Source organism: Rhincodon typus, chromosome 15, assembly GCF_021869965.1.
Source record: "Rhincodon typus isolate 14 chromosome 15, sRhiTyp1.1, whole genome shotgun sequence".
Lineage (NCBI taxonomy): Eukaryota > Metazoa > Chordata > Chondrichthyes > Orectolobiformes > Rhincodontidae > Rhincodon > Rhincodon typus.
Genome location: NC_063346.1, coordinates 7,267,422 through 7,280,484, shown reverse-complemented (window position 1 = coordinate 7,280,484; position 13,063 = coordinate 7,267,422).

The window sequence follows — 13,063 nt, the reverse complement described above, 5'->3', positions numbered from 1 at the left end:
CTAGAAAAGTTCTGCAGGTCTGCTCGCATCTGTGGAGAAAAATCAGAGTTAACATTTCGGGCCAATTGACCATTCCTTAGCTCTGAGGAAAGTAAGATGAAAGCAAGGCTGAGATTTCGAGTGATCTGTCTTTATCTGCAAGGCAGATAGTCCCCGTGCCATGGTGACAAAGGAGGAAACTCAGCCATTAGAAAGGTCTCAAATTGATAAAGATGTGGTATTAGATTAGCAATCTGTAGTTAAAGTCGAACAGACATTGGAGCTGGATGAAATGCATCGAATTGGAATTGCAGAAGCACTGATCTTTCACTCTTGTCTCGATTTTGAGGTTGTACCAGAGCACTCAAGAACTGAAAAAACGACACCTTTGTTTAAAAAGGGTTGTAAAGATAATCCCAGGAATTATATGTCAGTCAATTTAGTTCTGGTGTTGGGGAAACTACTAGAAACAATTATCTGAGTAGAATTAGTCATTACATGGAAAAAATGTGGATTAATGCAGAAGGGTCAGCATTGAGTTGTCAAAGGAAAATTGTGTCTAACAAACTTACTGCCATTTTTTATGAAGCGTTAACAGGGGTGTTTAATGAAAGGAAGGCTGTTAATGTGGCATGCATGGACTTGCAAAGCAAGTTTGATGCGTGCTGCATAACAGAAGAAAGTGAGGAAGTCATATGTTGTGGAATAAGAGAGGCAGTAGGAACATGGTTACAAAACTGGCTCAGTGATAGTGAACAATGAGTGTTGTTCAATCAGCATTTTTGGGGGTTGGAGAAAAGTTTGTCGTGGAAGTCCCCAGGGATTTTTTTTACCAAATTATGCTGACGATCTAGATCTTGCGCATGACACAAAACTTAGGAAGATTGTAAACTTCAAGGAGGACAGTGTAGAACTTCAAAAAGACGTTGACAAATTGGTGGAGTAAACGGTTCAGTGGCAGATGGAATCGAATGCAGAGAAACGTTAAATGATATGTTTTGATAAAAGGAACAAGCAGACACAATATTAAATGAAGAATACAATTCTGAAGGACCAGCAGACCTGGGTTTGCAGGTGATAAAATCCGGAATGGTACCAGAGAGACCTGTTAAGAAAACATACAGTAATCCAAGCTTTATCAATAGGGGCATGTAGTGCCATAGTGGGGAGGTTATGCTAGAACCTGTATAGGACACTTGTTAGACCTCAGCTGGAGTATTGTTCTGGGCACCATACTTCAGGAAGAAGTGAATACATTGAAGAAAGAGGTTTACAAGAATGATTCCAGGAGTGAGAAATTTCAGTGACGAGAATAGATTGGAACTATTTTCTTTGGAGAAGAAATGCTGAGAGGATATCTGATTGATGTTTTCATTATCATAGGATATTTTGACAAAGAAGATATGAAGAAACTGTTCCTACTTTTAAATTGATTGCGAGCCAGACCGCTCTGATGAAGAATCACTATGGAATCAAAACATTAACTTTGTTTCTCACTCCTCAGATGCTGCCAGACCTGTTGAGTTTTTCCAGAACTTTTGTTTCAATTTGAGAACCAAATGGCACCATTTTCAATGTGTCTCTCAAATGCAAAGTAAGTAAAGGTGTGGGTTTGCAAAGCACTGGCTGGAAGTGAGATGGAGGCAGGTAAAAATGAGGCACTAAAGACAGCATTAAATGATTATTTACATCGGAACAATTGGCAGGGTTTTAGGGAGAAGGCAGAAGAGTGGCACCAAGCCAAAATGCACAGAGATCTGGTGTAGACACAATGGACTGAATGGCCCCACGTTGCCCTGTAACAATTCTATGATGCAGAACGAAGTATGAGTGATAATTGTACCAGGGCCTTGAACAGATGCCTATTGGTGTTACCCTAAATGTTTTAAGGTTTCAATAGAGCTCTTGTGGCTCAAACTCAAGTGCACCAGCTGTCTCTAGCTACCCAGACTCAATTCCACTGGTAGTAAATTAGACCTGGAATTGTAACTTGTAACTTGGCCGCTTTGATGAATAATATCCTGAGCAGATTCCAGCTGGGATCCCTCCATGTTTGCCGTTAGCCCAGCCTGTCAAAGGTTGCGAAATTCATGGCTCCCTGCTGAATGTACACAACTGTTGATCCGCTGCCAGTTTAAGAGACAGTCTTACCACCTAGGATTATATAACAGGTGGGCAATTATTTTTATTGAGTGTCCAAAGCTGGTCCATTAACCAACTCTCTGTAATGACAGCACAGTAATGACATGGAAGTAAGAAGTTTTGTCTTTTAACCTTTTGGGATGAGTAAACATCAGAGAGTAAACATCTTTGATATTAGTTGCCCATTTATGGGTAATTTTCAGGCATGCTTGGCAGATTGCCCCATGTTGACTTATTTTTTGTGAAGATCTTTGATTATCCAATAATAGATCTGAAGATATTCAACCAGCTTCCCCTCATTTAGCTTCAGAAATAAATGTCAATGGAACTCATCTTTTTAGGTCTCTATGGCTAATGTGATATGTAGATTTGAACTCAGCTCCAACTTTGAGAAGACAATAGTGTACAATTACCTTTTATATTTGGGTGTCTGCTGACCCTGAGCCAGTGATTTACTCTGCCATAAGCTTAAAATGTCAAAAATTTTATTGATATGTTTCCACTATCTGTATCATAACAGCTGCTGGAGTCATATCTGAAGGAAATTAGTGTGAACCACAACTATTGCCAAGGGAATTGATTCTTCCAGCTGAGGCTCAGGATAGGGCCCCCTCATGGTCAGATAAACTATCCCTTAGTGACTGCTTAGTTTAATAATCATAAGACTTTGATTTGATGGTGGCAAGGTAGCTGGAAATATAAGGAGAATATATAATGTTGTTGCCCATCTTGAGTAAAACAATAACATTGGCTATTCTCCAGTCTTCTGGGCCTCACCTATGGCTAAAGAGGATACAAAGATTTCTGTCAAGGCTTCAGCAATCTCCTCACTTGCCTCCTTCAGTATCAGGTTAGATCACATCTGGCCATGGGGACCTATCTATTTTAATGTTTTTCGAGACACACAACACCTCCTCCTTCTTCATATTGACATGCTTTAGAGTATCAACAAACCCCTCTCTAAACTTACCATCATCCAGATCTTTCTCCTTGTTAAACACTGATATGATGTATGCATTAAGGACCTCACTCACTTCTTCTGGTTCCACAAATTCCCTCCTTTGCCCTTGAGTGGATTTACCTTTTCCCTAGATTTTGGAATGAAGGAATGATTTTACTGTCACGTGCATTTTACAGTGAGGAAAAGCAGTGAAATATAGGAAAAAGCTTTTTCACTGTTGCCACGATCAGGCAATATTTTGAATAGATTTAAGTACAAGAGCAAAAATAGATAAAACATAGCTCAAAGAGGCTTCATCAGTCCTGAGCCAGCTCTTTATCACCACCATCCCTCCTCCACCGCCTTGTCGCTGTCTACACCAGATCCAACCAACATTGATGATCCTCAGTGGCCATCTTTCGCTGCTGGGCCAATTCTTTTCCACCACCGCCTCCCTGCTGCCTGCACTGGGCCCTCCAATGTCAGAGTCTCATCTCTCGCTGCTGGCCCCACCTCACTAATGTCACTGTGATGCCCTTCTGTCATTGCTTCTCTGCCGCCAGCACCAGATCCAACCAACGATGAAGTCACCAATCCCCAAGCGCCATGTTTTACTGCTGGCTTTTGCTCTAGTTACCCTCTTGCTCCTCTTTCTGCAGTAGTGCAATGGTCTTCTAAATCAGAAATGGCACCCGATTCTCCTTTTTCCCCTTCTTATTTCCTCTGAACACCTTGCAACCTGGCATATTAAACATAGGACCTGCCCTTCCTTAAGCAGATCTCCATTATTGCCACAACATAATCCCAAGACAACCTGCACCTGTAACTTCTTCATTTTCTGAACTACACCGCACGTATTCACACATGTAGTGTCACCGTGATTTAGAATAAATTGCTTTTTACCTTACTTCGAATCCACATATCAACTTATTATTCTCTATTCTAGTTCTATCTGTCTCTCCCAGCATTTTTGCATTCTTGAATTATATTCTGATAGACTCTCCTCATTCCCACAACCCTGGCCAGTTTTCTCCTCCCGAAGAGCACGTGTGAAAAGACTTGCAAGGAACTTAGTGCTGCCTCTGTTCAGATGCAACCAATCCAACTTGTGCAGGCACCATCTTCTCTGTGCCACATCCCAGCCCACCCTCCTGCACCATCTTTCCAGCCACATGCTCATCTCCTTTTTCTTTCTACTTCTGTACTTAAATGCACGTGACACTGGAAGTAATGTGGGGGGGTTGACACTTTCGCTTGCTGATTTTCCACCTCACTCCCTGAATTTTGACTGCAGAACCTACATCTCCCTTCCTACTTATGTTGTTTGTATCAACGTGGACCATGACCTCCAGCTGTTGGCCCTTCCCCCAGAAGAATGTCCTGCAGTCACTCTCTGTCATCCTTCATTAAGGGAATGACATTGATGGCTGTACAAGTGCCACTCTGTTCTCCGAAAGACTCTTCTATCAATACTGTCTCCCCACTCTTCTTCCTTCCCTTCTGTTTAGCTGGGCCACAGATGGTGCCACTGACCTAGCTCTTGTTGCATTCCTCCAAGGATCCATCACCTTCACTGGTATCGAGAATGGAAAGCTGTTCAGGGAGCAGGACGGCTGTGTGCTGCCATACCACCTGTCTTTTCTTTTGGATTGCTTTGCAATCCATTCCCTACCTGCCCTGTTCACACACCTATGGTGAAATGTGACCACCTCTTGGAAAGTGCTACCCACATTGTTTGCTGCCTCATGGATGCAGGTCAGTGACTCCAGCTGCTGCCTGAGCTCTGAAACCTGGAGCTTGAGTTCATCCTCAGAGCTGTGACCCTCATATTAAGACAACAGGCATTTACACACACAGACCAGGATTGAAGGTTGCTTTAACCCCTGTCACTATGCATTCTTGAAAGTGGGAATATATAGCCTCTCGTCCAGTCTGCTGTTTTTGTTCACTGTCTGAGATAGTCCCAGAAGACAACAAGTTCAGTTTCTTGGCCATTTTCCCCCTTTAAGCTCCCTTGACACTAACAATCATAGAATTTACAGTGCAGAAGGATGCCTTTCAGTCCATCATGTCCACACTGACCCTCTAAACAGCATTCCATTCAGACCCAACCCACGACTACATCCCCGTAAGCCACATTTACCATGGATAATTGACCTAGCCCACGTATCTCTGAATACTACGGGCAATTTAGCATGGCCAATCCACCCTATCTGCACATCTATGGACTGAAGGAGGAAACCGGGGCACCCGGAGGAAACCCAAACAATCACAAGGAGAATGTGCAAACTCCACACAGACAGTCACCCGAGGCTGGAATCGAACCCAGGTCCCTTGCACCGTGAGACAGCAGTGCTAACCACTTTTCATCATAAGACATTCCAGAGAATCCTCTCTCTCTCTCTCCCACCATCCCCTCTCCCCAAGCAGCCACTGAATTTACAGCTTCAGTCAATTTTTGTCCGTATTAGCCTTTTTTTGAAGTATGTAGTAAATGAATGTCAGTGATTATGTAGTAATTAAAGTTAAATAGATTCTACATAATCCAGGATTATGATCGTTGGTCATGAACATGCAAAACTGAGTGAGACAGAATCAGTCTCGCAGGGGAGATATTGGATGAGCTGGATAGAAAGGAAACGGGGGCTGAAGATGACAATGTTGGAATGAACAAGTTTGGAGGTTTTTTAAAGATGGGCTGAAGGGTTTTGGCAACAATGAGAGGCTGGTATGTCAAAGTTTTACAGTGCTGCAGAGGGAATAAGCAGCCTTGGCTTATGGATAAGACACAGGCCTTGAAATGCATCTCATCAAACAGGATTGCAAACATATCCCAAATGGATGTTGTTATCCATTGAAGGTGGAACACTCCCATCTCATTAGCATTGTCAGATTTAATGCCAAAGTCCCTGAGGGGAAGTGTGCTAAGCTACTGCAAAATCTGATCTTCAAAATTACACTGCAGAATGATTATTATATTCACCTATAATTTCTTTGTCTTTTATTTTAATAGGTTGACATCTCCATTAAGGATTGAACAAAGCACTCAGCATTTGAGTCTTTTCATAAGGCCAGTCCCAAAAGCACAAAACGTTTTTACTTTTTGGTTGCATTCCTTTCCATAATGAGGTGGGAGCAATATATTAGTTGACAAATGAACACAAGATAAAATCTATAATATCTTTTCCTCATTTTGTCATCTGGTTGATAATTAAAGGTGGAATATATTAATGTAATTATTTATGTTAGATAAGCATAATTCTCAATGAAGAATATTCTGGTGGAGTACAGCTCTGGTTAAAAACAAACTGCAGAGAACACATAATTCAATCAACATAGTGTGACCTCGAACAGCAGTAACTTGTATTTGGATAATCCCCTTAACATAGTGCTGTACAGAGAATAGAGGAGCAGATGTCAAATAGTGAATTAAAGCTATGATTATAAGCATTGTTCCAATCTCTTCAGACAGCAGCTGCCACTATTGTTTCTGCTGTTGCCAGTTAGTCTAACACATCTTTCATTTCTCCATTTTACCATTCTCCGTTTTACTGTGTATTTTGTGAGGCATCATCCTTTTAGGACAGAGACAAGGAGAATTATTTTTCTCTTAGAGGATTAGGAACTCGTTGATTATTTTTATACAGAAATCTAGAAACTAGCAATAGGAGTAGGCCTTTCAGCCCTTCAAGTCTGCTCTGCCATTCAAAATGATCATGGTTGATCATCCAACTCGGTAACCTCTTCCCAATTTCTCTCCATAACCTTTGATATCTTCAGTCCTAAGAATCAAATCTACCTGCTTCTTAAAAACATTCAATATTTTGATCTCCACTACTTTTCTTGGCAGGGAGTTCCACAGGGTCACCACTCACGGTGGCTCAGTGGTCAGCACTGTTGCCTCACAGCATCAGGGACAGGCATTCAATTCCACCGCTGGGTGACTGCCTGTGTGGAGTTTGCACATTCTCCCTGTGTCTGGTGGGTTTCCTCCAGTTCTGTCACACAGTCCAAAGGTGTGCAGACTAAGTAGATTGGCCATGGAAAATGCAGGGTCACAGAGATGGGGTGGTCTGGTGGGATGCCTCTAAAGTGTCTATGTGGACTCGATGGGCTGAATGGCTTGCCTCCATGTTGTAGGGATTCTATGATTCTCTGTTGAAGAGGTTTATCCTCATCTCAGTCTTAAACGGCCTACCCCATATCGTTAAACTGTGACACCTGGTTCTGGACTGCCCAGTCATCAGGAACATCCTTCATGCATTTACCCTGTGTAGTCCTGTTAGAATTTTATGGATTTCAATAAGGTGTTCTCCTCCACCAATTCTTCTAAATTCCAGCAAATATAACTAATCAAATGTCTGACTCAGTGTGGTAAACCTTTTTTGCATTCCCTCTGTAGCCAGAACATCCTTCCTCAGATAAGGAGACCAAAACTGCACACAATACTCCAGATGTGTTCTCACCAAGGCCCTGTGTAATTGCAGCAAGATGTCCCTGCTCCTGTGCTTGAATCCTCTTGCTATGAAGGCCAGCATGCCACTTGCCTTCCTCACCCACTGCTGCACCTGTATGTTTACTTCAGTGACTGGTAGACTTGGACTCCCAGATCTCGTTGCACCTCCCTCATTCCCAGTTTATCACCATTCAGATAATTATCCTGTTTTTGCTACCAAAGTGGGCAATACCACATATGCTTACATTATATTGCATTGACAATGCATTTGCCCGCATGCTGAACTTGTACAAATCACACGGAAGTATCTATACATCCTCATCAGAGCTAACCCGTCCATCCAGCTTTGTACCACGTACAAACTTGGAAATATTACATTTAGTCCCCTTAGCTAAATCATTAATATATGTTATGGATAGCATTTAAGGCAGTGCAAGATATTGGGGCTAGATGCGTAATATGTAATATACATTATAAGGAGAAAGAGGGTAGCTAGGGAAAGGGTAGATCCATTCAAAGATAAAAGAGGAAACTTATGCCTGAAGCCAGAGGATGTGGGTAATGTCCTTAATAAATATTTTTCATTGGAATTCACAACGGAGAAGGATATGGTAAATTGTTGAGTCTAGAGAGGGACATGTTGACAATCTAGGACATGTCAATATAAAAACAGTGAAGGTGTTGCGTGTTTTGGACAACGTTAAAGCAGACAAGTCCCCTGGATCTGATGGGATCTATCCCAGAATGTTGAGGGAGGCAGGTGAGGAGATTGCTGGAGGCTTCTATGAAATCTTTGTATTCTCTTTTGCCACAAGAGAGATCCGAGAGGAGTGGAGAATAGCCAATGTTGTTCTTTTGTTTAGAAGCGCTACAGGGATAATCCAGAAAATCGCAGGCTGGTAAGCCTTACATTAGTGGTAGGGAAATTATTGGAGAAGATTTTTAGGGACAGGATTTATTCACATTTGGAAAATTATGGACTCATAAGTGACAGGCAGCATGGCTTTATGCAGAGGAGGTCATATCTCACAAACTTGACTGAGTATTTTGTGGAAGTGACAAAGATGGTTGATGAGGGCAGAGTGGTGGATGCTGTCTGCAAGGACTTTAGCAACACATTGGACCGCATCCCTCATGGCCGGCTCATACAGAAGGTGAAGTCACATGGGATCCGCAATGAGCTGGTAAGATGGATACAGGGCTGACTTAGTTATTGAAGGCAGTGAGTAGCTGTGGAAAGGTGTTTTTGACTGGAGATCTGTGGCCAGTGGTGTTCTTCAGGGTTCAGTGCTGGGACCATTGTTGCTTGTAATATATGTATATAATATATACTTAAATGATTTGGAGGACAATGATTTGTAAGTTTGCAGGTGATACAAAAATAATATCTATAATCTCTTGTTCTCCTCTTTGCCTTCTCAACAGAACAGTCCCAACTTTGCCAATCTATCCTTACAATTGAAATTTTTCATCCCTGGATTGATTCTTTTAAACGTCTTCTGCACTCTCTCCAACGTGATCATATCTTCTCTAAGGTGTTTTTTTTTAATTCATTCATGGGATGAGGGTGTCACTCACCAGGCAACATTTATTGCCCATCCCTAATTGCCCAGAGGGCAGTTCAGAGTCAACCACATTGCTGTGGGCCTGGAGTCACATTCAGGTCAGACCAGGTAAGGATGGCAATTTCCTTCCCGCAAGGACATAAGAACATAAGAACATAAGAACTAAGAGCAGAAGTAGGCCGTCTGGCCCTTCAAGCCTGCTCCGCCATTCAATAAGATCATGGCTGATCCTTTCGTGGACTCAGATCCACTTACCCACATTCTCACTGTATCCCTTAATTCCTTTATTGTTCAAAAAAAATCTACCTTTTTTTTAAAAGCATTTACTGAAGTAGTGTCAACTACTTCACTGGGCAAGGAATTCCACAGATTAACAACCCTCTGGGTGAAGAAATTCCTTCTCAGTTCAGTCCTAAATCTGCTCCCTCTAAGCTTGAGGCTATGCCCTCTTGTCCTAGCTTCACCTGCCAGTGGAAACATCCTCTCTACTTCTATCTTATCTATTCCCTTCATAATTTTATATGTTTCTATACAATCCCCCCTCAATCTTCTGAATTCCAATGAATATAATCCCAATCTACTCAGTCTCTCCTCATAAGCCAACCCCCTCAACTCCGAAATCAACCTAGTGAACCTCCTTTGCACCCCCTCCAGTGCCAGTACATCCTTTCTCAAGTAAGGAGACCAAAACTGCACACAGTACTCCAGGTGTGGCCTCACCAGCACCTTGTACAGCTGCAACATAACCTCTCTGCTTTTTATTTCAATCCCTTTAGCAATGAAGGACAAAATTCCATTTGCCTTCCTAATTACTTGTTGTACCTGCAGACCTACCTTCTGTGATTCATATTAGTGAACATATTAGGACATTAGTGAACCAGATGGGTTTTTCCAACAGTGAAGGATGGATTCATGGTCATAATAGATTCTTAATTCCAGATATTTTATTGAATTCCAGTTCCACTGTCTTCCATGGCAGCATTAGAACCACGGTCCCCAGGACGCTATCAGGGTCTCCAGATTAATAGTCCAGCAATTATACCATTAGGACATTGCCTCCCCAGAAGTGGACACAAGTTAGGATGGTGAGTGGTTTGGAGTGGAGCTTGCAGGTTCCAGTGTGTATTAAGACATCACTAATCACTAATCCTTTACCATCCTTGTTGGCGTTTTAATCCAGCTTGTGCATCAAATTTAATGCATTCATCTTCAAATGCCAGCATAGATTAGCAGTAGTCAACAATTTCTCTTCCGTTCCATCTTTCCTTCCAGCCTTGTAAACGTGCTCTCCCCACCCACTGGGACTAAACTACTTCAGCGCGGCCTGTCTTATTCTTGGGCACTCGCCCTCTGAATTAGCAACATGAACTGAAAATTCAAAGAGTTCAGGAACATCACATCTGAATGAATTCTTTGTTTGAATTATGCTGCTCCTGTGATGCTATTTTTAGATATAAACAAGCAGGTGTCGAGCTGGCCACCCAATTTACAGTGGCAAGCAATTCCTGGAGTTGGGGTGTTGGGGGGGTGGCGGGGATGGTGTGGGGGGAGGGGAAGGGTGTAGCAAGTGTTCATTCCAGCAAAAGAGAGGCAATAGTTATGAGGAAAGCTACTGCTACCATTGCTGAGGACAGCAGGCAGCTCATGAAAACATCAGGAGGAAAAAATGACACAAAGTAGGCATAGATACAGGGGAGGTGACGACCTAGTAGTATTAAAACTGGACTGTGAATCCAGAGACCCAGGTAATGTTCTTGGGAACCAGGGTACGAATTCTGCCACGGCAAACAGTGGAATTTGAATTCAGAAATATCTGGAATTAATGATGATCATGAATCCATTGCCGGTTGTTGGAAACCCCCATCTGGTTCACTAATGCTCTTTAGGGAAGGAAACTGCCATCCTTACCTGGTCTGGCCTACATGTGACTCCAGACCCACAGCAATGTGGTTGACTCATAACGGCCCTCTGGGTAATTAGGGATGGGCATTAAATGCTGCCTAGACAGCAACGCCCTCATCCTGTGAATGAATAAAGAAAGAATACCAAGTTGGGGCACAGTGTTGGAACTAATACGAGACAACTCCTGAAATTATGTTTAAAAAATGTGGAAACAAACTTCACTTTTTCCTAACTGCTTCTCAACAGCAATGCACTAACATGCACCAATTTTGAGTTACATGTTACAGGTCATGCACAATATACTTTTAATGGACATGCTCATAACGTTCTCACAATATTACAGCAAGTGACCAGATGTTATAAAAAAGCCCCAGACGCCATCTTACTGAATCCTCTTGAAGCATGTCATGCTGAAGAAATCATGCTACAATTTATTCTGAATTGCTTAGCTTTAGTTAAAACATACAAGTCCTCATGAATATACTATATGCAGATACGAGGTGCTGAGATGAAAGTTTATTGCCTCCTTTAATGCCTGAGAACAGATTTTGACTGAACATTTAATTCTTCTCACTGGCTTTAGTGCTATTTGTTCTCTTCTCTTGTATTGTTTTTGAACATACCTAAACAAATTAACTATGATTATTAACCAACAGAACAAGCAAATTGCACACACCAATATTTTGCAAATATCAAGGAACTGAGTGACTAGTAAATCTGTTTTGATTGAATTGAGCCTGGGTCCCTGGAAGCATTTGAACCCAGGTCCCCAGGATGCTATCAGGGTCTCTGGATTAACAGACCAGCAATTATACTGTTATAATTATATTGTTTGAATACAGTTGGTTGAGGAATGACGGTTAGTTGAGTGATTGTTTATTAGATCATTGGAGTTTTGCCCATCTTTGAAAATGTGCTTTGTGATCCTTCCTGACCATCTGCACTTGGTTTCAGTCAAAGAAATCTCACTCTGCCATTGCAATAATCTTTGAAGATTGTTTTAAGACATTGGAACGGAGGGTGTGAATTATTCTGGGGACCGAGTCTTTAACATTCTGACATAGGGACATGAACATTACCATTGAGTCAAGTGGGCAGTATGTATATGTACGTATGTATATATATATATTTGTCTGGTGTTAGTTGTTTGCTTTGGCTCATGTGTGTATTTAAAACTTCTGGTGTTATAATTTTCAGGTTGAAGATTGAGTTGTAAGGGGTTACAGAATGGCTCAGAAAACAAAAATGCTGTGATGATCTTATCAGTTACTTCTATGGGCAGTCAATTAGCATAAATCCAATAAGAAAAATAAATGAGAAATCAACTTTCAGAATAAGCAAACTTGGCAATTTTCACTTGCAAATGTGTTCCAGTATTAATTCAATGGAGGTGTAAATCACCTTGGTACAGTCAACACATTTACTGTGTAAAGATACATTAACACTGAAAATTTGTAGTATTGATTGAAGAACACTGGTGGGGCATGCCCTGATGCAAGTCTTGTCATCATCACTGCCACAGCTGATGTATGACTTGGTAGTGCAGAGGCATCATCTTTCAATACAGTCAGACCAATTTTCTAGCACTGAGATGTGCTGGACCTTGGGTCAACTCACTGGTGACCCTGTTTAACCTGTAGGAAAAAGAAGCTGCGTCTGGATTCATGTTGCTGTGCAGTTGTTGCGATGGTGTCAACGTTGATGCAACATTTCTGTTTGAAAGTGGCATTTCAAGTTGTTGTGAGGGTCATAGCAGACCTGATGATTATTTTAAGTGAGCGCTCTTTGTAGGCAAGTCCAAAAGATCTCAATTGCCTTCAAAGTTGAGATCAGTTAACTGAGCCCAAATTAGGATGGCATGTGACCATTCCACCCTTGAAGGCAGAAGCAAATTTACCAGGAGCATCTAAGAAAGGAAAAGATGCTCTAAGAGTGATTTTAAAAATTCATTCTCATCCACTGCAGCACCAAATGTGCGCATAGCACAATGCACAGAGAGACGGTTGTTAGTAACCAGATCATCTGTTTTGGGGGTTAGTGGGAACTGCCGATGCTGGAGAATCTGAGATAACAAGGTGT